The following is a 27,750-nucleotide window of genomic DNA, read 5'->3' on the forward strand; positions in this document are numbered from 1 at the left end:
TCTTCATAGGGGACCGTGATCTGTGAGGCACATTTTCGTAGGCAAATAAACTTTTGGGTGGCAGGGGTTTGTTACTACACAAAAAATAAAATTCTTCATTTTAGCAGATGGAACCAAAACCACGTTAGGAGTTGAGCTAGGTGGTGGAGTCTCCTTCTCTGGAGACATCCCAAACCCGCCTGGAGGCGTTCCTGTGCCACCTGCTCTGGGTGACCCTGCTCTGGCAGGGGGTGGGACTGGGTGAGCTCCAGAGGGCCCTTCCCACCCCTGTGGTTCTGTGGTTCTATGAACTAGACTGTAAGAGTAAGGGCATCAATGGATATAATATCACAGATGTGAATGAATTTGGCCTTGATTACAGACCCGCAGTACAGCTTTAGGACATACTTTCTTTATAGCTTGGCTCCATTTAACAAAGCAAAAAAATATTCTTATCAAGATGATACTAGGGGATGACCTTCCCACACCTCATCTCTCTGTATTATGGCCATTGTATATGTATATATGTACATATATCTTATGGGCATCGCATGAAAAAACAAAAGCAAACCAGAGTTTGCCTCCTCTGAGAAAAGGTTAAGGGCTAAATCACCGACACAATTTAACCTCACTTTGGGGAATCGAAAGCTAGAGCTTGAAGTGAATGCAAGTAATTAATCCCCAAAATCAAGAATTCATTCATTTAGCCCAAACTACACACAGCTCACTTTTTAGCAACTTGTTATAAGTCAGATTAACAGTGAGGTAGCTCAACCCTTTTCTCTAGGAAAAAGGCTGTAATTCATTCACAACTGATAAAACTGAGACAAGTTCAAGTCAAAGCTGTTGTCCAGTATCATCAATCCAAATCCTAGGGGACAGGCAGCAAGTAACAAAGGGCCTGTACAGAGGAGGCTAAAGGGCTAGAGGTGACTCAATATTTCACCACATCGTTGCAAACAGGAAGGGGTTATTTCATAAATCATGGGTCATTTCCATAACTTGAAAGCCCGTACGTATACGAGCAGGTCGGACGGCAAGGAGTCACACACAAGACTTTCCCTATTATTAAGCTCCAGCAGAGCGCAAGTGCTGGGCACACTTAAATCCTGCCGACAGCTCTATGGAGTCTGGTGCAGACTGGAAACTGTTCCAGAAGAGCCACACACAGCACATGCTGGTGTCATGAATACACCCCCGGGGCTGCAATAACCTTGTCTTATCCTCCTGGCCCTCTTCCGCCAATCCCTTAATCATTCTCATGGCATTTCTCTGCGTTCAAATACATCAAACACCTTTCTCGCACTGCGGACATGGGTTTGGAAACGGGTTCAAACAGCTTGATCCCTGCAGAAGAGGAGGATGCAAATCCTACTCATGTTTGGTGTTGCCTGTGTTTTGTGGAAGGGAAAGCCAGAGGAGCTCTGCCGCGTGTAGCCGTGATGGAAGATGCCTCTTCTGTCTTTTGCTTGAGTTGGTCACGAGGTTGCTCCATTTCTGCAAGCAGAGAGGAACGTTACCTGCTCCGGTAGACGCTAACGCCTCATCTGTGCTATACGTCTGAAGTAATTCAGAATGAAGACTGCTGGTACTAAGTTTTTTGGAAAATGAAAGAACTTTAGGTAGGAATTGCATTTTGAAACCATAGTTTCTGAGTGGTAAAGAAGCTGAAATCAAGGACGGGAATTTTTGACTTTTTGTTCAAACCTTTTCAAACTACTTAAATATGTGTAGGAGAATTCTCAACAGAACATTTAATACAGAATATAAATCACTATATATCAGAACGTGATAAATTTTCCATCATCACTACTACCTTTTATTATATACAGCTTCCTAACAGATCTCCAGCCAACAACAGCCTGAACTACTTACACGCGTGGAACTGGTCCCATGTGGAATCCCACTGATTTCAGAAAAGTTAATGACGGTCTGCTAATTACATAAGTAACTCACACTTTATGACATTACGGAATCAGATCTATAAAATCTGTTAAGTGCCTCCAGACCTTTAAAGACGAGGCAGAGATTACCCAGTATTAGTAACGCCAGCCTGCAGACGCCGCAGGTGAGATGTATCTCAGGTAGGTGCGTGGGTTAAAGTCAGCCTTTGAGCGAGTCTAACCGCTGCTCCCTCTGTACTCAACAGAAAGGAACGGACACCTCAAGAGACAAGTTCGTCTCCCTGAAACACGAGCACGAGAATTGAGCCCATTCCTGCGTAATAGTTACTCACGTAATTAACTGTCTGGTCATTAACTGTCTCACATAGTGGGACTCCACATGAGAATAATTAAACATGCAGAAATGTTTGGGATCAGGCTCCTGCTAGCTCGTGTTCTGTAAACTCAGCTTCCTAAAGGAGGATAAGAGGTACTGAAATCAGCCTTGGGATGTGTGCGGCCCTCTCCAGGGAGCGCAGGGAAAGCCTCAGCACGGACTGGGCGTCTCAGGTGTCTGAAGTTGGGCGAGATGCATTCCATTCACTATCGGTGTCTCAAGTTCCAGTCCCTAATAAATGCTAGAACACTGACAACGCAGTCACAGAGCTATTTCTTTCAAATACTTTGGTCCTCGACTGAAGCACCAAAGAACATGGACCTGTTGGAGTGGGTCCAGCGGAGGGCCACAGAAATGCTCCGAGGGCCGGAGCCCCTCTGCTGTGAGGACAGAGAGAGCTGGGGGGGTTCAGCCTGGAGAAGAGAGGGCTCTGGAGAGACCTTATAGTGGCCTTCCAGTCCCTAAAGGGGCTCCGGGAAAGCTGGGGAGGGACCCTTCACCAGGGGGTGTAGCAGCAGGACGAGGGGGAACGGTTTCACAATGAAAAGAGGGGAGATTTAGATCGGAGATCAGGAAGAAATTCTTTGCTGTGAGGGGGGTGAGCCCCTGGCCCAGGCTGCCCAGAGAAGCTGGGGCTGCCCCATCCCTGGAGGGGTTCAAGGCCAGGTTGGACGGGGCTGGGAGCAGCCTGGTCTGGTGGGAGGTGTCCCTGCCCAGGGCAGGGGGTGGCACTGGGTGGGCTTTAAGGTCCCTTCCAACCCGAACCCTTCTGTGATTCTGTGATTCTATAAGTAGTTCCCAAACTCAAACCTGTCTTCCTAAATTTAATTATAACATTTGGTTATTTTCATCTGGAAGAATAATACCAAAGCGAAATAAACAACGAGGAAACGCTCAAATGAAAATGTTCGTTAAATACTTAGTTTCTTATAATTACTAACTAGAGATAAATCGAGGGTGAGGAAATCAAGGAAGCACTAAGGCCGTCACGCTCAATATTCGGCCTGTGAAGCGTCTAACCGTTAAAGCAGTGTATGAACGATGGCGCAGCCACCCTCTGCCGGTAGAGACCCCCACGCACAGTGGGCCAGCGGCCAGAGCAGCCCCTCGCATTTCAAAGGGATCAACGCCTCTAACGCGCGTTTTGCAGCACCGTGTAGTATTTGGCCACACTGCAGACCTCCGAGGCGCGACCTGCGTGGCAGGGAGCTGGGGGACGGAGGGACCGCGACCCTCTCTGCCCATGAGCGTCACAGGGCGCTGGGGTTCCGCCGTGGGGGAACGCTGCCATTCCCTCGCCCCCCGTACAGCTGCACCCAGCCCAGGGTGAAACCCACAGCCACGTCCCTGGGAGAGTCTGCGACGGGGAGGAGACAGGAGGAGGATTTACGCCTGCGAACACAGTCCGGGTTCTCTGCGGCTCTGCAGGCACAACAGGTGGGCTGGCGAACCACAAACCCCGCCTGGACACCGACTTTAGAAGTACGTGCACGCATTCATTTTATTTAAAATTGAATGCAAACATAACGTTCCTGTTTTGAAAATCCGGGCTCCTTTTGTTATTTTTACTGTTTTCTAAAGAAATACCCCAGAGCCGCTTTGTGCCTTGGACTTCAAAAAAGTGAATGTATTCAGTGACGCCACAAAACGAGACGTGTAAACGGAGGTGAGCAGTTGAAAGTGATAACTGCAAGAAGGTTCAGGAGTTCCATTTTATCTACAGATGGCTTCCAAGATAATCCTTACTGAAGTGGGAATGGTCATCAGCTACATTTATTAGTGCATTAAAATGGGGGGAACCCTGTAGAAGTAGCCTTTAGTGTTTGAATCTCCTCTTTAAAATGCTGTCAGTGAGTTTTCCACGGGTTTTTACACATAATACCGTAGGGAAGAAGCGTCGAGCCACCTTCGCACTGTGAGCTCACCAGGCAGAGGATTTCAGAACCCTTAGGCAAGATTACGACGCTAGGGCCATGGAAGAGTATTTGATCGTGATGCCACTAAAGAGAAGACCAAGTCACATAAGGCGCTTTGTCCAATTGAGCAGAGGCCACATACACCTCTACGGAAGTGTTTCTTGGACCATGCCCACATTAATGTCCCCTTTATTACAAACTGCGTAAGTGTTGAGGGACATTAGTTGTTTAGCTTAAATAAGTAAGTTTTAATTAGGATAAATTACTTAAGTTTATAACATGGTGTGATTTATGCTGTTTGCCTAACTTTACACGGCATGAGCAGCCAGATTTGCTGAAGCCTTTAGGCCGCATAGAGTTAATTTTCTTAGTAATTTTCATAGACTCATAGAATAGTTTGGGTGGGAAGGGACCTTTAAAGGCCATCCAGTCCAACCCCCCCGCCATGGGCAGGGACGTCTTCAACCAGCTCCAGTTGCTCAGAGCCCCGTCCAACCCGACCTGGAAAGTTTCCAGGGATGGTGCATCTACCGTCCCTCTGGGCAACCTGGGCCAGTGTCTCACCACCCTCATCGTGAAAAATTTCTTCTTTGTATCTAGTCTAAATCTGTCCTCTTTTAGTTTAAAGCCATTACCCCTTGTCCTATCACTACAGGCCCTGCTGAAAAGTTTGTCCCCATCTTTCTTGTAGGTCCCCTTTAGGGACTGGAAGGGGCTCCAAGGTCTCCCCGCAGCCTTCTCTTCTCCAGGCTGAACCCCCCCAGCTCTCTCAGCCTGTCCTCACAGCAGAGGAGCTCCAGCCCTTTGATCATCTTCGTGGCCTCTGCTGGACCCACTCCAACAGGTCCATGTCCAGCCTCTCATCAACCAACACCCCCAAGTCCTTCTCGTCAGGGCTGCTCTCCATCCCTTCATCCCCCAGCCTGTAGTGGTACCAGGGGTTGCCCCAACCCAGGTGCGGGACCCTCCACTTAGCCTGGTTCAAGCTCATGAGGTTCACATGGGGCCACTTCTCAAGCCTGCCCATATCGCTCTGGATGGCATCCTGTCCCTCAGGCGTGTCAACCGCACCACTCAGCTCGGTGTCACCCACGAACTCGCTGAGGGTGCACTCGATCCCACCGTCTATGCCATTGATGAAGATATTGAACAGTACTGGTCCCAGTACAGACCCCTGAGGGACACCACTTGTCACCGATCTCCATCTGGACATTGAGCCATTGGTGACTGCCCTCTGGATGTGACAATTCAACCAATTCCTCATCCACCCAACAGCCCACCCATCAAATCCGTATCTCCCCAGTTTAGAGAGAAGGATGTTGCAGGGGACCATGTCAAAGGCCTTACAGAAGTCCACACAGACAGTATCCGTAGCTCTCCCCTTGCCCACTGATGGAGTCACTCCATCACAGGCAGCCACTAGGTTGGTCAGGCAGGACTTGCCGTTGGTGAACCCATGCTGGCTGTCTCAAATCCCCTCCGTGTCCTCCATGTGCCTTAGCACAGCTTCTAGGAGGATCTGTTCCATGATCTTCCCAGGCACAGAGGGGAGGCTGACGGGTGGGTAGCTCCCAGGGTCCTCCTCTCTACCCTTTTTAAACATGGGTATGATGTTTCCCTTCTTCCAGTCACCGTGAACTTCACCTGACTGCCATGACTTTTCAAATATCACGGAGAGTGGCTTGGCAACTGCATCAGCCAGTTCCCTCGGGACTCTGGGATGCACCTCATCAGGTCCCATAGGCTTATGAATGCTGAGGATGCTCAGGTGGTCAGGTTTCCTAGCAGCTGGTACAGTGCTGTGTTTAGTCCTTTAGTATGAGGAAAATGTTGATAACACTGATGTTTTGGTAGTTTTACCTAAGTCTGGAGCTTTTCAGTTCCCCCGTTCCACCAGCAAGTGCAGGGGCACAAGCAGCACAAACCAGAAGATAAGGCGGCTACAACCGTTAGCAGAGACTGCAAGTCAACAAGATAAGAGCAGTCAGAGGCCCACCTGGACACAGAAAAGAACCCAACAAGGTGTTAGAAGAAAAATCGCCATTGGACTAAAAGACACGTGAAGAGCACGTGAAGAGCTCGTGAGAGGCAGGTGTATAGATCGCAAGGGTCTAACGCTCAAGGATTTCTTTCTTCGATGTGCCTCTCTGGAGGCACCCAACTAGCTGACCCTGCTGCTGTACCTTTACATTAAATTATTTATTTTTATAAAATCCAACACCTGAGACTCTGCTGTGGGAAACCCAGGGTCGCCCCTCAAGGAGGAGGAAGCGCTGCCAAGAGCAAGTGTGTGTACGCGTGAGGAGAGTCCAAAGGGGCACCCATCAGCTCACTGGAGTCGCCCACGGCGAAGGGACACCGGTCCTAGCAGTTAAAAGACGTGGTTGGGGTGCGTGTGGCTCCTTGAATGGTGTGTGAAGCTGCTCGGGCAGCGGCTTCTCCTTTAACAGCAAGGATCTGAAAAACGTTCATCTGATGGCACGTCAAGACACATAAAGGCCTCCTGTACCTAAAGACTGCTGGTGCCACAGGGCCATATTTATCAGAGCAGCTGCTTTCACGCAAGAATGGAAGCGAGCTTCAGGAAAGTGGACACAGAAGCCACAGGGACAGAAAGTGACAAAAGTAGAAGATGGCACCTCTTGAGACTGGTGTCCCCCTCACCTCCTCCACCACAGGGTGCAGCTGTCCCACCACCCAGGGCAGGGGACGGATGGAGAGCAGCATCTGGCCTGACCCCTGCACCAGCTCTGGAGCTGTTCAGGACATCCCAACAGACAAGGAAGAAAGGGGGGCTCCTTCCTCCAAGCTTTCTTTTTCCTTTATCATGATGGATGCGATACCCGGAATTCTGCAGCCACCGGAATCACCAGCTACACACTGCTGAAGGAACGGGGAACGATCCCAGGGCTCCTCACACACGTCAGGGCATAACCCCCAGACTGAACGCTGAGTGCCATGTACTGCGTGTGGGTGACGGGGAGACACTACAGAAAAGGCAAAAACCCCAAAGTCTGGAAAACTGCGTCTTGGCACAAAGCCTCCCTTCATACCTATGTGTTAACTAGAAACAAAACGGCGACCAAACCCAAATGCCATCTGTAGGTGGTGGAGACAAGCAAAATACTGCCTCGCGTTCCCTGCTATGTCACTAACTGCTGAGCAGTAAATTCAGGGAAGACTGGAGCAGCCATCCCGTTGCATCCCAGAGGTGAACGTTCCCCGGAGGCTGTGCACATAAAGCACTGTCGTAGCAGAGGGAAAGTTCTGGGTGCACGTTTCCTTCAGGAGGAACAGAACGGACACATCAACTGTAGCCAAGAGGCAGATCCACCCCCATCGGAGAGCACGGCTGAATATTACAAGGAGGCGGGCATATTCCAAACCAGGGGGCTTGGCTGTCATGAGCTGTACCTAAATTTACCTTCAGATAACGGAGAACTGACTATAGCGCAAGGTTGGGATGTTTGAGATACCGTCAAACCCACGTGAAAGGGGCCGCAGCGCCACTCGGAATGAACGGCAGCAGCGTTATCCATTCTGGAGAGCCCCAACACCGAACCGTTGACAGAAACTTGTGAGAGACCCCACACGTATCCGCTTCCACGGCCAAGCACGTGACATGCCTCCGTACTCACGACAAGGTTAATCCGCAGCCAAACAGCCTTCTCAGGGATGAGAGTCTAAAAGACAGACAGGATTAGAAATTTTAACAAAACAAGATGATTCACACAAACTGCGTTTGTTGGGGACCGGAGTGTCACGTTCGGTCTGTTCTCAAGAGGGAACAGCCACTTCACCCCAGGAGTCTGCTGGCAACACACAGCTCCTCTGTTTTCCTGTGATTCCCTAGCTTATTAATTTGTATTTTATAAATCGCTAATGTATAAATTATTTATACAATATATAAATGTATTTAAATTGATACATTTATATACATATATGCATATATTTCCAGGTATGGATTTATAAATATATTCACACTATAAAATACCTATAAATTATTTATAAATTAAATATAGTTAATTATTTATAATGGAGAGTACGCAAACTCATTCGTTTTCATTGAACCAGAGCACCTTCTAGAATAAACTCTCCGTCCTCCCTCCCTCGTCTCCAGGAGGTAGCACTGGGACGGCGGTTGCTCCAGTCACAATCTCCCCGGGAGACGAGAGGAGCTCTCAGAGGGCAGGAGTTTGCAGGAAGCAAAACAGTAAAGCGCGACCGCCCTTCATCCCCGGGGAGACGTAACACCCCCCGGCTGCGCGGCGCCCCCCTGCCAGCTCACGCGAGGATTGCATCTGCCTGCGCTTCTCCTCATTTGTTTTTCCAGAAAGGTTAACAACCACAACAGCCTAACCCTTAGGGGACACAATTACTATTTTAGTTGACGCTCGCTAGAGCAGAGCAAGTACGGCAAAGCCACTGCACGTCACTCGGAAACAGCTGCCACCACATCGTCCTCATCAGGGGACAACAGTCACCGTTATCAGAACGGAGGCAGTAAATCGCATTTGCGTTGCGAGAGCTCACGGCAGCGAAGCTGACTTCACTCGTACCAGGAGCACTGCAAAAATGCTGACGTGGAAAACCGAGCTTAGGCTTTTCATCTACCGTACTTCAAATACTTTAGTGCCCCGTTCTCTTTTGCAGCTCTGCCATTACATGTAAAAGGGATGTTGGGCTAGGTGCGCAGGGGTGACACACGGCTCCCTAAGTGCAAGAAATTAGTTCCACCATAAGAGAATATATCGGTACCGTCACAGTCAAAAAACCCCAACCTTAAGGGAAAACTGCTACACATCTTACTCCGTCGCTCTTCTCCCACGGGGATTTGTCCAGACTCCATCTAGCACTCACCGCTGCTGCTTACAGCACGGGGCTTTCTCGAGCTGCCGCTGCCTGGCCAAAAGGCTTCACGCAGCAAAACGCTTGGCTGGGTCACGAGACCTAAAGCAGAAAAACACGGTTAACAGAAGCATCCACGTGCACAAGGGACACCCTGCCGCTGCTGCTCCCCCCCTGCAAAAGAAACCGCACCCTCGGATGCGCGGTTCAATGAGGCAGGGGCTTTAGCAACAAGGCCGAGAGCTCCTGACGTCTGCAGCGCACCTGGGCACCTATTCTTAGTGCCACGTTGCAAACGCCCTAAGCCAGCTCACTAACCCGGATCCTGGTTTTAAGAAGCCGCGCAACTGCAGACCTCCTCCACTTTCACCCGGAGCCACGGAAAAGCAGGACCGGGCAGGGATCGTGCCCGCCAGCCCGATTAAGACACCGACAGCTCACTGCGCTGCTCCAGGTAGTTGCACTGGCACAAGAAGCAATGGTGTACTGCGGCGCAGGAGGGCGAGGGGCTAAAGATAACACCAAACTCCTTAATCCAGCAACGCCACCAAAGCCCCTGCGGCTGCGTTTTCCGAGAGCTCAAAGCAGGGAGCGGAGGTAACACACCTCCTCAGAACACATGCCCCAGAAGGCTCTACTGAAGGGAAAACAGCTCTGATATCCTTAGATCCAGAGCCTGGGAATACCGCTCTGCTTTGAGCAAGGTGGTTTAAATAGTCAGCTTCACACCTCTGTGCCGGTTTTGAAAAACCTCTCCTGTATTGCAGCGTCACACCTATTAATACACTAAACCCACACCCTTCTCACCTCGAGAGCCTCAATTCCCGTGCATGCAGAAGAGCAAGGCTCAGACGAGACTTTGGGTCACGCAACTCAGCAGCTACAGATCAAGCCTTTTCTAAGTCTTTGCAAGAGCCGTGCAACGCTACCTTCTTCATAAAGTTGTGCAATGGGAAACCAAGGGCTGCAAGAGCAGACACTGAATTCATGGTACGTGAAGAGGCTGGTTTAAACCTGACCTCTGCCGACTCCGGCCAAGACATAAAGGTTAGCCGCACGCAGCCGGCGCCCAACTTATATCCTTAGGACGCCACATGTAAATAACTTGATACAACACAGCAAGTGAAACCACGCGAGTGGAAACTTGGCCAGGAACCTGAGATACTTACTGCTGTTCCCAGCTTTCCAGGAAAAGGTATTTGCAGAGAAACGGCAAAAAAACAAACAAAAAAATAATCAGGTGCCGGGAGCGAACCAACCAGCGACAACGTACAGAAAGGCTAAAAGTTTGGGTAAACACCAGGGTCCAGCGCGAGGAAGAGGAGCGAGCCTGGGGAACGCTGGCAGAGGAGATGTTATCAAATGCTGCTTCCCCTGGCCTCGTGCGCCTTTCCACAGTGCAGCACTACTTACCCGGAAGGAACCGGCTGGTGTGCGTTAAGGAACGCTCCGACACCATCAGGTACTTCCACTGCCAAAGCCTGGACTTTAAGCTGAATCAGAGAGGAAGCAACGGGTACTTTTTGTTCCACTGCACCCCATACCTAGAGAGCCGGGGAACTCTAGCGTGCATAATCGCGGACTCCAGCGTATCAATTTAGCTGCAGTACTCTCTTACAAAATAAATAATAGTGCATAATTTGGCAAAAACTTGCAGTTGTTAAATTTTTACCCGCGGTTATGGCCTTCCCACTCTCCCCCGTCCACCGCTTTTTCCCCACAAACTTCAAAACAAAAACCGGGAGCAGGAACACTGCTGGCAGACCGCCACAACTGAAGGTGCACACTGCCTTTGATACCGCATTCCTTTCCCAAAATGTATTCTTTCCACAAAGGTATTTTTAGTGGGGTTTCTATTCCAGTAGGATTTACGTGACCCTGCAATAAAAATTACCCGCTGCCTCTGCCCCTTTTTATTTTTTAAGGAGTAAAAGCTAGTCCCATGCTTGAGGATTTGTCAGCTCCATGGACAACCCGTCTGGCACAGCCACGCACACCACCTGAACAGCATCGGTCACTAACTCAAGTTTACCACAACAAGAACACACCTGTCCAGGATTAGTGGCAATGAAGCGAGGGTCACACCGAGCATCACCCCAGCACGATTCCCCTACTTGCTTTATGCAATCCCGGGTTTTACGAAGTTTTGTGCTGAAGAGGGCAGTGCACCTGAACCAGCACAGCCCAGCTGTTTCCTCATTCCGCGGGGGAAGCGCGCAGGTGCACCAGTCACACATACTACACCCGTAACACAGGCAATTAAAGGATTTACCCTCGGCCCTGGAGCCCACCTGAGCCACGTTTGTGTACCAGAGTCTCCACCAAGCCGCGGGCGGGGAAGGCTTCTTGCCTCCAGCGCAGCGCTGCCGTCGGCCCGAGAGCTCTGCAGGGGTTAGGCGGGTGAAGCAAAGCTATTACTCTTAAATCAGAAATACTTATTCGGCGAAGGGCGAAGCAGCCGCGGTGTTTCTGAATGGGGTAGTTGTGTACGTTCTCAAGAGCCTGCGGCCCTGTGGTTTTCAGTGGTCATCTTGGGCCATCCTACCTCAAGATGTATCCACGTGTAGCTAAGAAACAGCTGCAGAACATACCCATACTTTGTGTCTCCTTTGCTTAGCACGTTTCCCCCAGTGCTGTGTGTTCCCCAAAGTGTTTCCCACAACCGTGTACTTGCCTTACCCACAGTTTTTCCAAGGCCCGTCACAGCACCCCGACTACCACTTTTAAGTCCCTTATTCTGACCCCCTTCTCCAGCGCCTACAATAAAATTTCCTGTTTCAGAATTAGATGAGCTCTCATTTAAATTCAAGGAAGTTGGAGAGTTGTGGAGGAAACCGAGTATTTCTCTCTCCTAAAATGAGTTCTTTCGGATACCAGCTCGTATGAACCCAGGGATCTGCAGCAGCCCGCGCACCCTCTCCTCTCGTCTAACTGCTACTGAACCGCGGCCGTGCTTCAGTTGGAGAACGTGTCCATGCTACCTCAAGAGGTTCCTGACTGCTCTTGGAGCACTCTTCTTGTGCTGAAAGATTAAAAAAATAAGTTAACACTTAGTTAGTCACTAGAATTACTTTTGGAGAAGCTTTACAAACTTTTTTGGCTATGCAGGAATACTAGGTTCTTCCAGGAACTGCTTTACCCTCTGCTCCCCCCCAATTCCATTGACAACACTTAAAAATGCACAGAAACCTTCCACTCTTACCCGTTTTTCCAAGCTCTCCCTGTTTAAGAACAAAGGAGGCAGCACAATGCATTTTTCTGTACCGTTATCAGTAAGATACTGGGAAACAATAGGACGACGTAGCAGCACTTACCAGTTCTACTCTCTCACCTTGCAGCTCCAGTGACTCTTTGGGAAATAGCTCCACGGCTGGCACTTACAAACAAAAAGCCTTCGGAGCAGCCTCCTCAGCCTCCAAAATCTGCGCAGTAACTTTAATGGGAGAGTTTACACCCTTCCCCCACAGCCTTTGGGGCAAGCAGTGGGTCAGGGACACCAGCTTTCCCCCTTCCTCCAAGGGGACTGTGGACAACTAAGTTTTATAGCTGGGGTAATTAGGAAAATGGAATTTTTAAACAAAACTTACGTCCAAAGCCTAGCACAGATCAGATCCATCACCCTTAGAAACCATATTCCACTGTTTCAGTGCACATGAAAATCTTTTCGTCCAGCTCATTTGCATACTAGGAATTCTGTAAGGCCTGACAATTTGCAAGAACTGAGACAACCCCGACACCCTGCCAGCTCTCCACGCTGCACCGACAGGGACATTGGCTCCATGAGGGAACATCAGACACCTTAAAAATTGTTACCACATAGCACATTTGTACACTTCATCTCCCGAATTTGTGCATTTCCCATGCAGTCCGTAGAGCTGCTTTTGGTCCACTATCCAGTGAAGCGTCAATTTAGAGCATCCAACTCCTTCAACTTTTCATCAAGAGCAGGAACTCGTCAGAATGAAAGCTGAGATACGAAACAAAGTTCCAACACACAAACTTAGACTGAACATAGATTAAGCAATTTCTTCTTTGAGCAAAGGCATCACACATTCCTACTTATCCTCATTTTCCGCATCCCTCCTGCAGGGTCTTCCAACCACTTCTCCTGGTCTTCAGGACCCTGGGTGGGTGGTCACTTACCTGAGCCCACCGTGACCAAAATCACTACAGTGACGACGACAACCCATAGCTCCTGCAGTGCAGAATGTCAGCACAGTAGTCCAAGCACAGACAAATGCATCACCTTCACAGGCTCAGGACCACACGGACACTGGAGGAAGTTTCCATTACCAGTATTAAAACAGAGCACACCCACGTACTTAAGAAATGTCAGAGGCAGGCCTTCAATTCTCCCATCACCTTCAGTCTTTTCAAGTAAAATGCTGAGACAACACTCATTTCTGCAATAGGACCATAAGCTTTTTGTGGATTTTGCAATTAAGGCCTGTTGGGTCAGACGAGACTTGGTCATTACCTCCTTCAGGTGAACAGAGTATCCAAGTTTGAGACAGAACGCAAACTTCACCATTAACATCTCTAACAAGTTGTCACCAATGAGTATAATCCATATACTGACAAATATCAGATATCCCCAAAGCGATGAAAGTGAACTATACAGACAGAAGAAAACTATTTCACTTGACTCTTGCATCAGGCATTCACTTGAGTAGTTTCTGAAGTCAACTCCTTTTTTCTACGTCTCAATCTGCTATAGCAACTCTTAGCTGAGGCATCAGTGGCATCTGCATCTTAAGATAAAGAAACACGGCAGAAACAATGAAATAAAATTATCTGTAAAGCAGGATGCATCCTTCTCTCCTCCTCCTAGCAGCAGCACTGACACAAAGGGGAAGAGGAGGAAGACACGCAACCAATGCAGATGAAACCAATTGTTTCTAAACCAGTTTAAATAACAAAGCATACTGTCACTAGGTCAGCAGACTTATTTTGGATAATATTTCACAAACACGTTTTCTGCCAGTTATAAAAAAGACAAGCAAGCCCCTTCCAATGATCCCACTGCAGTACTTACCATCGTCATTTGGCATCAGCTGCACAAACATAGGCTTAAAGTCTACAGTGGGCAACTGTTGTGACCGAAGTCACCATGTCACTGTCCCTTGTTTTTGCCCACAGCACCTATCTAAAGGTATCTGCATAGAGAAGAATCAAAAGCAGAAGACATAAAGGGGGCTGTACTCGTAATTCAGAATTCTTCAGACGTATTACTGCAAGTTACAGCAGCAACACAGCATTACGCCCCCTCCATTCCTTTTCTTCAGTGGTAAGTATGGCAAAACTGGACAAGCACCTCCTGTCCCAGGACACCAGGCATTTTACAGGAAGGCAAGCAACTGGTTCAGATTCTTTAACTGGAGGGGACTGGATTTAAAGAGATGGAAAAACAGCACACATTGCTGTAATACCAACAAATCCTGAAAGGCTGCAAGGTTCAGATTAAGGAACCGCGTCACTGAACATCTCATGGCACTCTTCCTCCATCATTCAAGTGTATCCTGGGGTAAACAGACTACTACACCTGCGCAGTTACTGTGAGGCAATATCCTGAGCAAATGCACTGTACTTACCTCCAGGAGGAGCCAAAGTATGACATAAAAACCTCTAACCCCATTTTTCCCGAGCTATAACACTACTAGACTTCGTTAACCAAGACTTCCAGCAAGCCTGCAAAATTCTTCACAACTCTTTTCAGTGGAGTACCTTCTTGAAGTAGTAAAGCACTTTATTTCACAGGAATCAGCTGTAACTAGAAACAGTGTTATGTCAAAAACCATGCAATAATTTGAGTATCTTCCCTCCCGGTTTTAAGCAAAGATCTTCCCCATGTTATTCCAGGGAACTCCAGTCCTCTTAAACCCAACAGGGATTTAATTAAACTCTCATTTGGCGAACATATCGTTTCCCATTCCCCAACAGAGACTAGCACAGGCAGGGGTGATGTAGAAGAAAGCCTATAACCTGCTGCTCAAAATCTAGCCTACCTCCTACAAGCCAGCCAGAGGGTACGCTTAACCTCAGACAGCACCTCGTAAGCTGGCTAAGCCATGCCACTAGGCAGCGAGGGCAGGCAAGAGAACAGGGAAGCAAGTTAGCTTGGCTGCTCCCATACCACGCTGAGAGGTCTTACACCATCTCATCCATTCTCTCAGCTTTTTCAAGGTTGATTTATGTCTCTATGGACGTACTGAGGACAGACGCCTTTAGGAAGGAGCAAAGCTCCTCCTGCTGGTCACACTAAACCACTATCTAGAACAACCAAAGACTATGGTGCAGGTATCAGACAGAAGCCATAACCCTCCAAAGAGCCCCAAATCAGCAAGCACACGCTGTCACCTGGTGTGTGACAAGGGCACTTCCCATCCTGCTCCCTGCTGAGGGCCTCCCCCACCAAGGTCAGGCCAAGAGTTCAGCCCTGCTCTTTAAACCGCGGCCTGTCCTTCATCCCGGGCAAGGGCCGAAGCCCTCCGAGACTATAGCCCCAGCCGGGCCCCTCTCCCGGCAGGGCGCAAGGGGCACAACTCCCAAGGCCGCCCCGCCTCCACGCACCGCACTCTCCCCCTCCAAAACCAGCACCGTCCCAGCCCCGCCACGCACCGCAGCCGCCTGCCCTCACAACCGCGACCAGCCGCCCGCCATCCTGCCCTCACAACCGCGACCACCGGCCTTTTTCACCTGCCCCCGCCCAGCTCCTTCCACAGACCCGCCGCGCCCCCCTCCTGCCTCAGGTCCGCCCTACCAGGGGTCGACGGCCCCCCCACTCCGGGTGCACACAGGGGGCGAGCCCCAGGAACAGCCTCCCGCCATGGAGAGGCCCTGCCCTACTAAGAGCCGGCGGGCGCCGAGAGGCAACCGGCCGCTGCACGACGCTCTTCGGGGCTCCCCACAACCCACCGCGCCCCCTCAGCCTCCCCTTTCCTTCCCACAAGCTCTTCCCACCACCCTGAGCCAAGAACTGGCTCCCACCCTCCCTCTTTTCCGACATCTTAACCCGGCTGCCCAGCCGCTCCTCCCGAGCTCAAAGCATCACACGCCATCAACATGGCGGCCGCCGCCACCTCCTTCCCCCCCACACCGCGGCGGCGCGGCGCGAGGCCTGCCGGGAGATCGAGTCCCCGCCCCGCCCGCTGCCGCTCCGCAAGTCCCATCGGGAGACTACAACCCCCAGAATCCCCCGCGGCACGAGGGCGCCAGCCAATGGGAAGACACCGGCGCTGCCGCTGGCCCCGCCCCGGCGGGCGAGAGGGGTGATGTCATTGCCCAGCGGGCGGCCGCGGGGGCGCTGCCGCCGCCGTTCATTGTGCTCGGCCGGTGCCGCCTCCCGCTGCCAGCGCCGGCCACGGCGGGGGGGGCCCGCTCCCGCCTCCGCTCCGGCCCCCCAGCACCGGCCCGGGGCCGCCCCGGCTCCTGCACCCATCCCCGAAGGCACCGAGCTCCGCTGCACCCATCCCGGGAGGGGGGGGGCCTGTCCTACCCCGGGGGTGTCTCAGCACCCATCCCGGGGAGGGGGGGTGCTGCGCTGCGCGGGGAACGGGGGGCTCAGCATCCATTCCGCAGCGGGGCTGCCCTGCACCCATCCCCGGGAGCTGCCCTGCACCGGGTGGGTGGCCGGCACCCATCCCCGGGGGAGCGGGCTGCCTTGCACCCATCCCTGGGGGGGCTGCACCGCGCCGGGGGCGGCCCAGCACCTACCCCCGTGTGGGTGGGGGGTGTGTAGGGGGGTGCTGCACCGCACCCAGCCCCGCTGTCCCCCCCGTGGGGCTGCCAGCCTTCTCCCATCGCCGGTAACCGGCTCCTGGCTCCCGCCTCGTTTTATGGTCGTGGAGAGGGAGGAAAAATCCCAAACCAGGTGAGTCCTGCGCTCCTCGTCTCTTTTTTTTTTTTTTTTTTTTTTTTTATGGTGCGTTTTTCCTCCCCGTTTTACCCCCTCCCCAAATCCCCCCATCTCCCGATGCCCGTTCCCCGGCGGGGGAGAAGCGCTGCCGAGCGGGGCAGCGCCGCCTTTTCCCGGTATTGCTGAAAGAGAAGGAGGGGGGGGGGGAAACCCCAAACCCCCTTAAATCAGAGAAATACCCTTCGGCAGGTGCCTCCGCTTCCCGCAGCCTCCGGGAGCCCCCCGCAACTTCGGGATGCTCCGGGCGCCCCGCAATAGCGCGGTCCCGAGCGGCGGACACCGGGGGCGGGGGGGGGGCGGGAACGAGCCCTGTCCCGTTTGTCTTCTGTACCGTGTAACAGCGGGAAAATAAGATGGCTTTTTAATTGCTGTCATTAAGTGTTGCTGAGAGCCTGTGAGACCCGGTGTCCCTGGGCGGGAGGGGGGGGAATGATATATAAATTCAATCTTTTAAGAAGTCGAACAAGCAAAGTCTGGTTCAGGATGGTTTTTGGGGTGTTGGTGTGCTACGTCGTGCGACTTCTGTGTTTTGACACCCCGGTTCCTCCCCCCCTTTCAGGGAAATGGGGGGGATTGGAGTCAAACTGGCTCCCGATTCTGGCTGCGCGCAGTTGGTCCAGGTTTCTCTTCCAAGTCATCGCCCGAGCGTGCATCTTAAAAATCGCCGTTTGGACGGTCTGATGGTTTATTGCAGCCGCCAAACTATCACTCCGGTCTTTTTCCCTTTTATCATAAATACAAGAAGTGCCCAGACTTTAAACTTTTTAAAAAAACTTTGTGGTTTGGCAGAGCTTTGTTTTCGTGTGGCTTTTTAATTTGTTTCCCCGTTCCTTGCTGTTTGTGAGGTGCAGTTCAGACCTTTACTTGAAAAGTACTATGATATTAGTGCAAGATACTTGATTTATTTATTTTTTTTCCTTAATACATAACATCAGGAGCTTTTATCCCCTTTTATAACTACGTTATCACTCCTGGACCTCAGACACCTGGTTTTTGTGCTGGTGGCAGTGAAACGTGTGCACACGGAGGGGTCCTGCTCGCCTCGAATCTGTCAACACCTTTCAGTGCCCTTTAAAGTTAATCTGCTGCAAAGCCCAACTTGGAGGCTGTTCTGAGAGCAGGAAGAGAGCGTACAGCTGAGTTGATACTTTTCTTTATTTATTTTTCTTTCCCTCTGCTGCGTATTTGCTTCTGCGCTTCTCTTGTGTAACTGGCACTGTGTGTCCTCTGGCAGACTCTCCCTGGAACCGCGGCGCTGGGGGACGGGTGACATGAGTGCGAAGGGGGACAATGAAACTCCCTGTTTGGTTTGATCAAAGTGTTTGTAAACACCCAGGCGGTGGTTGGGGTGTCCGTAGGCGATGCCTGGCGTTTTACAGCCTCCCCTCTTCAAGTGGGATAAACACGCTGCATCCACACCTCCTCCTTGCGTTTATTTTATCTGTGCTTTTTTTTTTTCCTTCCTTCCTCTTTGTTACGGACTCAAAGGGGAAGGCCAACAGTGTGTGCAGGAGTTGCCTTTGTTTGGTTGGTCTTTTTTTAACGTTTTTATTTCCTGGAATGGCATTTTTCCTCTTTATTTTACAAGGGAGGGAACGGGTAACGTAATAGAGGGTTTCCCATCTTGGCTGTAAAAGGAGAAGTTTTATAGCAGTGATTTTTGTTAGCTATGGAGGGAAGGCACTGGAAATGAAGTGATAATTTCAAAGTGTCGCCTGGGAATTGTTCTGGGAAATATTGATACAGAAGTTGAGGAGAAACAAGCAAGGAATCTGTGGCCGGGGATTTTGTATTCAAGTAATGCAGTTCTTGTGGTGTCCCTCTTCTTGATGCTGCTTTCATCTTTATACGTATATATAACTTCACAAATATGTATTGGTATTTATGCTTGTTCTGTTATTTTTTCCAAATTTATTACATTTGTTGAATTTGGAAAGACTTGTGACCATGTGAGCTAGCATTTTCAAGCTATGTTATATATACTATAGCAAGAAGCGGAGTAAAAATGTAGCTCAGGACTCTACGCTATTAATAGCAGTAACATGAAATTTTGCCCTGCAGGAAGAGAAATATAGACACATAAAAATGGACCAAAAGCTGCAAATCGCTCAATAGATGAGTGATTGCCGTGAAAAAGCACAGATGAGCTCAGGGGCCCATCCTCTTGAGTAACTGGAGTCCTGATCCTGCAAAGACCTAACTGCAATGTGTGCGTTTACTGTGATCCAAAAGTCCCTGAGATGCCAATTGCTGGGAGCAGAGAGGCTCTCCCAGGAAGGCAGCACTAAGTATTTCCTCCGGTCTTTTAATTTTCCCCTGATTTTTTTAAGTAGTATCCAATATCTGAAAGGGGATTCTGGGCTAGATGGTCTCGTGGTCATACCCTGTACAGTTTTTCTTGTATATTAGTCCCGTTCTTAATTGAATTGAGTTTGATGTCATTGATTTGCTTCTTAGTAAAGCCAGAAACTGCATCGTTTTGAGTTGGCTTTATCAGCGTCACTGAAGTGCCCTGTGCTGTATTAAATTGCCCGTCCCAGAACTGTTGAAGAAAGAGGTTCAGGCTGCCCTTGGACGCTTGGGTGTCTCCCAGCCTCCTGTTTGGGGGGGACCCAAAGGCTGGTGAGATGAGGGGAACTGGGAAGAGCCAAAGGCAGGACAGACTTGCTGCCTCTTAAGCTTCCCCTTCCTCTCTGCCCCAGAGGTGAGCTATGAGAGGACGGAGATTTTCGTAGCCTGGGGTTGGGGTCTGGCGAGGCAACTGGAGTTTCTGAAGGGATGAAGAAGGCTCTTCAGGGAGGAACTGAGCAGTCGTTTCCCAAACAGGCCTGGGGGAGGGAAGGTGAGAATTGCGGAGCGGGAGAAAGTTGTCTGCAAGCAAACTGGCCCTCCGTTTGTTGCCTGCCCTTCAAAGAACTTTCCTCTGTTTGCTACCTAGGCTGTGTGCTCCTCTTCTTCCCAGGCCCAGCTGCAGGTGGTAGATGGTGCTCGCTGCTTGAGCTGGAGCATTGGGGCTCTCCAGTGCAAGCTGCTGGTTTTAGCTCTGGAGCCGTCCTCGTTCGGTCCCTGCTGAGATAGCCAAGCTGACACCCATCCATCGGCAAATTGAGGCGCTTGCTGTAAGGTTTGTGACGTGTCCCAGGCAGGTGTTATCTGCAGCTGGGTTGTCTTTTTTTGTGGGTGGCATTTTCTTATCTTTACATAAAATATAGACAAACAAGAAATGATCATGGAATCACTGAACGGTTCGGGTTGGAAGGGACCTTAAAGACCACCCAGTGCCACCCCCTGCCCTGGGCAGGGACACCTCCCACCAGCCCAGGCTGCTCCCAGCCCCGTCCAGCCTGGCCTTGAACCCCTCCAGGGATGGGGCAGCCACAGCTTCTCTGGGCAGCCTGGGCCAGGGGCTCACCACCCTCACAGTAATGATAATAGCTGGGAATTAGATCAATTCCTTTTCTAATCTTAAAAGAGCATATTGCGGTTTTCTTAGGGCAGGAACAACAGTTTGAGAGCAAGCCTTGCTCTTGGCAAGCAGAGGAAGAGGAGTGGGGAATGTGGTAGGAGGTAGTTTGTGTGTGTTGCCAACTAATCACCCAGGCAATGCCAAAGGTGGAGAGATGCGTTGCAGTAGCCTGGCTGGCATGGCAGGAGCGCAGAAGGTAGCGCAGGGCGGGCATACCTTGCGGTGATGGGGCTGTTTAATGCAGGAAGCTCTCATGGATGCTCGAAAGATTTCAGAGCAGGGGATTCAGGAGACAGTAAAGTCGTCTTCTGTACTACGGCTGGGCTTCCAACACCAAAAACATCAGCCCTTGGGGCAGAGATGCTCCACAACCGCCCTGCTTTGGCTGGAGGACAGATGAGATGACCTACGGCAATGTTTTGATTGACTCTCCAGTTTCCGTAATTTCATTTTGCAGCAAGTCATTTAGCTTCCTGCCCACCCAGCGATTCTGTCAATAACTAACTAAATCCTCGTTTTATTTTTAATGGCTCTCTTACAGCGAGGAAACAACTGATCTGTCATGTTTGTCGTATAACCCTGGTGCCTCTTGGCCAGCCTGTGTTTCAGTCATGAAGTTCAGCTGGGGTGGCTGAGTCCAATACTCCTCAGGTGCTAAGACATTGAAATAATTAGGGCAGAACAAGGATGAACTTGTCCCTTAAAATCACTGTCAGTATTTAAACAGAGTCAAGACCACATTAAAGTCTGTTGCTGTTACAGTAGTTTCATAACTAATCTCTGCTATTAAACATTGGCCCTGCATAAGGTATTAGTGAGATTTGTGTTGTAATGTCATTTGATTTCACCCTGCGTAGATGAAAATCGTTAGAGAGCTTTGTTGCGTTGAGCTGGGGATAGATATTTAGGTTGCGAACAGCTTGAGACTTAATTGCTATTTGTCATCTCACCTCGCCTGGAGTTACTGCGCTCACTACACCGCGCTTCCCTCGGATACTTAAGGCAAAATTTAAACCACCTATTTAAACTAACCTAGTTATTAGTTTCCTGAGATAATTAGGGATTCCTTGTACAAACAGAGCAGGAAACTTTCAGTAAGGTCTTGCTTTGCTCCATATAGGTAGAGCCTCACGGAAATCTGCTGCTGTCCTTTTAAAGATCACAGGATACCCTGTTTATTTTCTTTCCTTTTAGTAGAAATACGCTTTTTTTTTTTTTTTTTAGGTACTGCTGAACTAAAGGTTAACTGTAACCTTTAAGTATCTGAATGGTGTTCTCTTTTAGACCTTGAAAAGAGCAATGAGAAAGGGAAGAGAGAAGGGGAAGGGGGAGGAAAGGCAAGGCTGTGCTGGCATGAAAAAAGATGAGTTTGCACATGGGTTCTCAAAAGACTGTATCCTGCAGGGTGAATTTAAAAGGCGGGGGGGGAAAGGGTGTTAGAGATGCCAAAGTGTACCGAAGTCAAGCGGTGCTTGGGTGACTCTGTCCTGCGAAAGATGCTCTCCGCGGAGAGAGGCACTTAATGCGGGGCCCCAGCGGCCCGACCCGCTGCTGCGTGGTGCTGCCGCTCCTCCGCAGCGAGCTGGCCGAAAAATAAACTCGGCTTTTTCGGATCAAGCAAAAAGCCAGTAACTCAAAGGGCAGCGTGTGTGCATTTACAGCGGGAGTATTTCTTGGTAGAGAATCCAGCCTATTGTTTGCAAAAGGGAATCGCCGTGGAACTACCATCCCCTAGGCTGGTGCTGAGCCTTGACACCAATTTGTGTGGAACAGAGAAGAAAACGAATCTGGCTGCGTACAAGAGACTCGCACACTGCAGTAGCGATCAGTTGCGTGTGCTTTCCAGAGTGTTTTGACCCAAGCCTCTCACACCCAAAGAAAAGGAGCTTTAATTGCTTCAGCAGGAGGGATCGCTCCCTTCCCCGGCTGTGGAAGCGTGGGATCCCCCTCCAGAGTAATCGAGTGGTTGGAATAGAATAGTGCAGTTGGAAGGGGCCTACGAGGATCATCTAGTCCGGCTGCCTGACTAATTCAGGGCTGACCGAAAGGTAACGCATGTTGTTAAGGGTGTTGTCCAAATGCCTCAGGCTTGGGGCATTGACCACCTCTCTAGGAAGCCTGTTCCACTGTTTGAGCACCCTCTCGGTAAAGAAATGCTTCCTGATGTCCAGTCTGAACCTTCACTGGCGCAGCTTTGAACCATTCCCACATGTCCCGTCACTGGATCCCAGGGAGAAGAGCTCAGCGCCTCCCTCTCCACGTCCCCTCCTCAGGGAGCTGTAGGGAGCAATGAGGTCTCCCCTCAGCCTCCTTTTCTCCAAACCAGACAAGCCCAAAGTCCTCAGCTGCTCCTCGTAGGACATGCCTTCCAGCCCTCTCACCAGCTTGGCTGCCCTTCAGCAAAGCTGTATGGGGCTGTATGGGATGTTCCACCTGGGGTGTCATTACTGAGATGGTGCCAGCTCAAGAGAACTGCTGACACGCTTGTTCCCATCAGCTTTCTCCATGCTTGTTTTCCATCTGCCTAAGCCTCTCCTTGCTCCAGTCCAGCCACCCCACCTCCCCTTCCCCCTCTGCTTTTCTCCTATCTAGTGATGTTCAGCAATAACCTTTGGGCGCTTGGATACGCCCTGACTACAAATGAATCAGGGGAATGCTGTGAATGGGTGTAAATGGAGACTCACGTATGAAGAAGGCATGAGGCCAATAGGGAACAGGTTACTGAAGATGCTGGGTGGAAAGAAGAATGTGTATCTGATCAGCAAAGCAGCCCACCTACGCGCTGCCCTGTGGTGGATGAAACTTAAGGCACAGGAACTTGTCAAGCCCATGGATACAGAAGTGGTGGGGGATCCGGAAAAATCTGTGCTCCAGAAAAATCCCAGATCCATATTCAGGATGAAGATCAACACCTTGAGTTGAGAGGTGAATGCCAATGTTCAGATTTACTGGCCATCAAAGAACAAGTGAAAAGGATTGCCAGCGTTAGAAAAGAAATCACGTTTCTAACCCCCCCACACCTTGGGTTTGCTGTGGTGCAAAGAATGCTTTCAGTAATGAAAAGCTGACTTGAAAAATAATCATTAGCACTTCTCTGTGATTTAAATTTCATTGCCTGAACTCAAGAGTAATGGAAAATAGATCAGTCAAGGCTCTCTATCTAATAAGTTTAAAGGAAGCCAGCTTCATGTCTAATTAGTGAGAAGTTCTCCATGGTGCCATCTCTTATACTTCCAGGGTCTAACGCATGGTGTTTTCATGACAGTTGTGGCTGCAGCATGGGAATATTTACTTAAAATAACATCCTTTCTTAAAAACCTAGTAAGACAAACTTGTATGTAAGCTTATTTCTTAGACAACCTGAATTCTTGTTAGCGACCTCAAGAAATCCCTTAAGGGGTCTCCATGCTGCATGGTCTTATTTTCCTGTTGCTTTCTGATGGCAGAAGGGAGTTTTAAATTCCATCTTCTCCAACACTGGAGATTCAAGGTTTATTATAACGGCTACTGAACTTGATTAACGGAGAGAGGAGACGGCTGACACTTAAAAAATAATCCTTTTTTTTGTTGTTGTTGTTCCTTTATAGCTATTAACTCAAACACCTGAAAAATAAATGTTGGGTTGAAAAAGCTCTCCTTATTCCTTTGGTATCCTCGTTAGTCCTCTCGAGACATCAGGTTATTGTCCTGAGATTACTATTATTATCAGATTACTATCCCGAGAGGAGCACTCTTTGGAGGTGAGAATTGAGTAGCCTGAAATCACTGTGGGGATATCAGTTCGGTTTTGGGTATTGGGGAAAAAGATTACCTGAAAAAACGTTGGCCTTTTTATTCTTGTATCTCCCCTGAAGTTCATGGCATGATGCGTCCTGTGGAGAAAAGGTATTAGCTGGGATAAACCTGTGGTAATGAGTTTAATTAAGACCCCAGCGAAGACTGGAGTAATCTGTAGCTTTCACAGGAGCCTAAGGGCAGGTTTGGGATTTCTGTGCATCTCTGGGCTGCCGAGGACCCCGGGGTGGCTGGTTCCAGCGTTTGGTTCCACGTCCTGGTTGATGAGAGATGTAGCAGTGAGTTTTGTAGACTGGACGTTCAACTTGTGTGGTGGTGAGGGCTCTGCTCCTCTTCTCTTTAATCCCTGTTTCTGTCGCATAACTACAGAAAAATGTTTTCACTCTAAAGGGATCGTTCTAATACAGTTTGCAGCCAATTCCATGTTTTCTATCTAAAATCTGCTCAAGCGAAGAGAATATCCGCACCACCGCGATCACTCCAGCTCTGCGGGCAATACCGGCCTCCTCTCTGTAGCCAACAGAAGATGGTGACACCCTCTAATTTCTCACATATCCTGATAATATAAAAATCCCTACTGTAAATATTTGCTTTTGAGAGCATTAGGTAGCCATGGGGTGATTCTTGAACAATGTTTGGTCTGTTAAAAATAATTAAAAAAAAAAAAAATCATGCGGAGACTGTATCAGAGCTGCATGTACCAGAAGCTTGAAACATCAGAAGCGAAGTCGGTGCCTGATTTCTCTATTGCATTTGTCCTTGTTCTGAACAACTTGTTCTTTCTAAAAAGGGAACTGTGCCCATTTTCTTCAAGCCGGCAGTATTCGCATTTCTAAAATATGGTAGTAGTGTTTTGCTCAGATAGATGGATGTGTGTGTGCACACAGAAAACTCCCAAATAAACCCAGGTTCCTGTTAACTCTTTGGTTTCAGTAGGCGAAGGGGAACCCCTAGGGTCGAGCTATTAACTCCGAGCTAACCGATTTCTACTTGACCTATTTAGGAGAGGGAGGTGTGAGCATGGGGCTGGGCTGGAAACTGCTTTGTGGTATCCGTAGGAATGAGGTTTCCTCCAGTGTCGTGACCTGCTGTTGGGTGTTGCCGTGGGCTGACCATCTCTTGCAGGGATGTAGTGTATCTTCGATCCAGAAACAAACCGTGTCTTTTTAGCAGTTGCTAACCCCAAATTCTAAAGTATCTTTTGCCTCCCCTCAAAACTGGAAAACAAATACATCGTATTGTCATCCTGAGGTGGTTCTCGGTATTTCCATTACGTTTGTAAACCCTGGAAACTACTTTTGTTAATGTAGAGAGTTTCCCTCTAGTAGGGAATCTTTCTTTCTTTTTTTTTTTTTTTTAATTAAGTAGTGTATCTGTTGCCACAGTTCTGCAGGAGAACTGTGATCTTGAACGCTTAGCCGTGCAGGCCATTGGTCCCTGTACGTCACCGGGAAGCATTGACAACCGTGTCCTCAAATGCTTGGCCTGTGAAATGTGTCTGCTGGGTCACGTTAGACATTCCAGTGCTGGAGATGCTTGAGATTCCCCCATCCTATGCCATAATACGTGGTTATTATGGACCATTTGTGAACTTTCTGCTGCAGATGTGAATGTAGCACCGGGAGTTTTTGAAGCTCCTTCTCAAGCTGCTGCGTAGCCAGGGACGCTTGTGCTTCCATCAGTAGTAACTTACTTTACTCATCGTAAACCTTCAATCTTTTGTCAGTGACCGCCCCATTTATACCAGTGTTGTCTCTAACCTGTTGTACCTCTGGATTGGGAAACGGCTTGGTTGAAGCCAATCTTAATTTTTTTTTTTCTGGGTTAATTTTTTTGGAACAGTGTCCCCAGAATTATTCACTTTGCAGCCACGCAGGTGGTTACCTGGTATTTAATAATAATTAAAACCAGCATCTTTAACACAAATCCCCCCTAGTTAGAAATTCGCAACTGAAGAAATTAAAAATAAATTGAGTATTGACTTGCACAATGCAATAACCAAGGAAAACATTCATTGTGCGCTGAGGCTAATTCTCTTAGAATAAAGGAGGCTGATTGTGAAATACATATTAAATAAAGTGTCTCATTAAGTTCTGCAGCTTTACAAAAGCTGTCGCCACAGGGAGGAAAAACCTGGTGTGAATTATTGTTTGTTTACCGCAGCTGTCAGTCATCGCGGTGGTGAGGGTGCTGCATCAGTTCCTAGAGTAGCCATTAGTAACCAGGCCATCCCGCTTCAATGTCAACCTCCTTGCCGGAAAACGTGTGAAACTCCATAAAAATTCTTTCCGTCTTGTTAACGCATCTTTCACAATATTCCTCATTTCGCTTGATGACATCAGTTCTTGGAGATATAGAAGAAGGCTTTAAAAATATCTCCTGGGCAATGTTGGGTGATGCTTTTTTAATGAATTCGGTTGTGCGTGTCTGACGTTCTGGAGGACTGGTCCTTTCCCGGTTCTGCCTCTGGTGCAGTTTTTGACTCATTCGTCTCTTTTTGACTGTTCCTGTATTTTATGCGTAGGTTGGATTTTATTATCCACGGTGAGGTCGTTGGGATAGGGCTTTTACCCGTTAGTCCCGAGTTGGTACAGTGAGAATCTGCAGTCTGTAGGCGTCACTGCAGTGGGAGTGACGAGAGCTGTAACCGGGGGGAGAATAGCCATTAGTGATTTTGGGGAATGACAGTCTCCTTAATTTCGCTGCAAATCAATCCACGCAATTGGCAGTTTTGTCTAGAAAGACGTATTTTGGACTTTGAAGGCGAGACAATTGAATTCTGCATCTGTTTTGTGTTATATAGGCAAGCCACTTCTAAACTTTCTGTCTCTTGGTTGCCTCCATCTGTGAAATGGAGATAACCTCAGAGGGATGCCTTGAATATTCAGCAGTGATTTATTGCATGGCGCTGAAAAGAGTTATGGGCAATGTTAACGAAGTTTATTACTCAGCCTCTCTGCATATTGATCAGTATTTCAAACATCCGCAGTCTCCACAGTGAGCGCTAGCAAATTCTTAACTGGCCTTAGCCTGTAGATGACAATAATAACTTCAATTTACGTGGGGCTTTTCCTCTGGAAGGGCTCCAAAGAATTTTATAAACTGCAATGCAAGCCCTAGTGTAAATATTGCCTTAGCAGCCACCAGCTATCAGCGAGGTGCTCTGTGACGGATATTGCAGCTGGCAGCCGTATGCGAGAGGATAGCGGAAAAAAAAGAGACATGATACTGCCTGTGGTGGAGACGGCACAGGCAGGGAAATAGGGAGGTGAAATGACACTACCTGAATTGCGTTTTTTATCTCTGATGCGATCAGCGGTTCCTAGAGATCAAGTGGCTCACGTGTGAAACATGGCATTTTTGTTGCAGTCCCGCAGTGCTGCGAGATTGGTTCAATTCCAGCAGAGCAGAAAGAGCCCTGCAAGCTCCCAGGGGGTTTTGCTGCAGAACGTGTGCATTTCTGGATGTCTTCATTCAAATACCGTGGTACAACAATGTGATTTCAGTGGTTTCTCAGGCTGGTGGGATTCTCCCTGTAACGTCCTCCTCTT

The 27,750-nt window shown here is 49.2% G+C and overlaps 1 protein-coding gene and 1 long non-coding RNA gene across 3 annotated transcripts in view; one reads left to right on the plus strand and one right to left on the minus strand.

Annotated features, from left to right (window-relative positions):
- Window positions 1-1,704: 1,704 nt before the first annotated feature.
- On the minus strand, window positions 1,705-16,098 carry LOC141737564 (uncharacterized). Of its 2 annotated transcripts, XR_012585218.1 has the most exons (3): window positions 16,011-16,098; window positions 14,615-14,793; window positions 1,705-13,774 (listed from the first exon to the last, which is right to left on the minus strand). It is a non-coding gene; the product is annotated as an uncharacterized LOC141737564 (long non-coding RNA). The 2 variants fall into 2 exon arrangements; XR_012585217.1 differs by having other exon boundaries at window positions 1,705-14,793.
- A 201-nt stretch (window positions 16,099-16,299) lies between these two features.
- The window catches only part of RAB30 (RAB30, member RAS oncogene family), a 46,264-nt gene continuing 34,813 nt past the window's right edge, over window positions 16,300-27,750 (plus strand). Inside the window, exon 1 of the mRNA XM_074572490.1 lies at window positions 16,300-16,893. The gene's annotated coding sequence lies outside the window, so the exon portion shown is untranslated. The remainder of the gene's footprint in view (window positions 16,894-27,750) is intronic.

The sequence above is a fragment of the Larus michahellis genome, chromosome 1, assembly GCF_964199755.1.
Source record: "Larus michahellis chromosome 1, bLarMic1.1, whole genome shotgun sequence".
NCBI classification, from domain to species: Eukaryota; Metazoa; Chordata; class Aves; order Charadriiformes; family Laridae; genus Larus; species Larus michahellis.